The sequence below is a fragment of the Orycteropus afer genome, unplaced genomic scaffold, assembly GCF_000298275.1.
Source record: "Orycteropus afer afer isolate SDZICR_OR568_19922 unplaced genomic scaffold, OryAfe1.0 scaffold00094, whole genome shotgun sequence".
In the NCBI taxonomy this organism is placed as follows: Eukaryota; Metazoa; Chordata; class Mammalia; order Tubulidentata; family Orycteropodidae; genus Orycteropus; species Orycteropus afer.
The window spans coordinates 4,528,260-4,530,376 of NW_006921681.1; the positions used below are offsets into that span (position 1 = coordinate 4,528,260).

General features: G+C 44.5%; 1 protein-coding gene across 1 annotated transcript in view; it reads right to left on the reverse strand.

Moving 5' to 3' along the window:
* The window catches only part of RERE (arginine-glutamic acid dipeptide repeats), a 470,759-nt gene that overhangs the window by 454,076 nt on the left and 14,566 nt on the right, over positions 1–2,117 (reverse strand). The gene's annotated exons all lie outside the window — the stretch shown is intronic.

A 2,117-nucleotide genomic window follows, 5' to 3' on the forward strand; every position in this document is an offset into this window, starting at 1 on the left:
AATTTTCCATTGACTTTAATCACAGGGCATGGTAGTACTAAAAGACATCCTAAAGAATCTCCTGTATTCCAGACATATTCTTCTTTACCTCCATTATGTAGTAGCCAACCCAATTTCCCCTTGATAATCAGGATATATCACACTAGATAGTACAGTAATGCCCTTCTTTGTCCGTTGATCTATGAGGCCATAGGTACAGAGGGGACAGGAAGGTAATGTGACTGGAGTGGAGAACACAGGCATTTGGGCAACTTCCTCATGCAACTTACTTATGCCTTCAGGTCCTGTTCAAGCCCGATCTCTAATATACCACTTCCATTTAATGATGGACTGCTGCTGTGCATGTCCAACTTTATGTCTCCGTGGGTCAGACAACACTCAGTTCATGGTGGGCAGCTCATGACTCATGGTCACTTGGTGGCCCGTAGTTAGGTGTTCAGTCTCTACTAAAGCCCAGTAACAAGCCAAAAGCTGTTTCTGAAAAGGAAAGTAGTTATCTGCAGAGGACGGCAGGGCTTTGCTCTAAAACTCTAAGGGTCTGTATTGTGATTCACCAAAAGGGACCTGCCAAAGACTCCAAACAGCATCTCTATCTACTACAGACACTTCAAGCACCATTGGATCAGCTGGATCATATGGCCCAACTGGCAGAGCAGCCTGCACGGCAGCCTGAACCTGTTGCAGAGCCTTCTGTTGTTCTGGGTCCCACTCAAAACTAGCAGCTTTCTGAGTCACTTGATAAATAGGCCGCAGCAACACACCAAAATGAGGGATATGTTGCCTCCAAAATCCAAAGAGGCCCACCAAACATTGTGACTCCTTTTCAGTTGTGGGGGAAGCTAGATAAAATAACTTACCCTTCACTTTAGTAGGAGTATCCCAACATGCCCCACACCATTGGACCCCAAGAAATTTCACTGAGGTGGAAGGTGCTTAAATTTTTGTTGGGTTAATTTCCCAACCTCTAATACAAATATGTCTTACCAATAAGTCTAGAGTCATTGATACTTCTTCTTCACTAGGTCCAATCAGCATAATGTCATCAATATAATGGACCAGTGTGATGCCTGTGGAAGCGAAAGGCGATCAAGATCCCTACGGACTAAATTATGACATAGTGCCGGGCAGCTGATATACCCCTCAGGAAGGACTGAGAGAGTATATGTTGACCTTGCCAGATGAAGGCAAACTGCTTCTGATGGTCTTTTGAAATTGGTATTGAGAAAAAGGCACTGGCCAGATCAATAGCCGCATACCAAGTACCAGGAGATGTACTAATTTGCTCAAACAATGAAAGAAACCACATCAGGAACAGCAGCTGCAATCGGAGTCACCACCTGATTAAGTTTACGATAATCTACTGTCATTCTCCAAGATCCATCTGCTTTTTTGCACAGGCCAAATAGGTGAATTAAATGGGGATGTGGTAGGAATCACCACCCTTCAGTTCCTTGATGGTGGCAGTAATCTCTGCAACCCCTCCAGGGATGTGGTACTGCTTTTGATTTACTATTTTTGTAGGTAGAGGCAGTTCTAATGGCATCCACTTGGCTTTTTCTACCATAACAGCCCTTACTCCACATGTCAGAGAGCCAATGTGGGAATTCTGTCAATTGCTGTTATGGATTCTGGCACTGGGGAAATCACTACAGGATGGGTTTGGGGACCCACGGGACCCACTGTGAGACACACCTTAGCTAAGACTCCATCAATAACTTGACCTCCATATGCCCCCACTCTGACTGGTGGGCCACAATGACACTTTGGGTCTCCTGGAATTAGTGTCATTTCAGAGCCAGTGTCCAGCAAGCCTCAAAAAGTCTGATTATTTCCTTTTCCCCAATGAACAGTCACTCTCATAAAAGGCCTCAGATCCCTCTGGGGAAGGCTAGGAGAAAGACTAACATTATAGATTTTTGGCAATGTAGTGGGGTCCTTGCTCAAAGGGACCTGACCTCCCTTTCATTCAAGGGGTTGTGGGTCTGTAAACTAACTCAATTCTGGGAATAGACTGAGAGGTCGTGACTTTGTATTCTGGAGATTCAATCTAGGTTGCTGTTCACGTGATCTAGAATTCTTCTGTCTATATAGATCAAGTAAATATTTAGTAGGCTTGC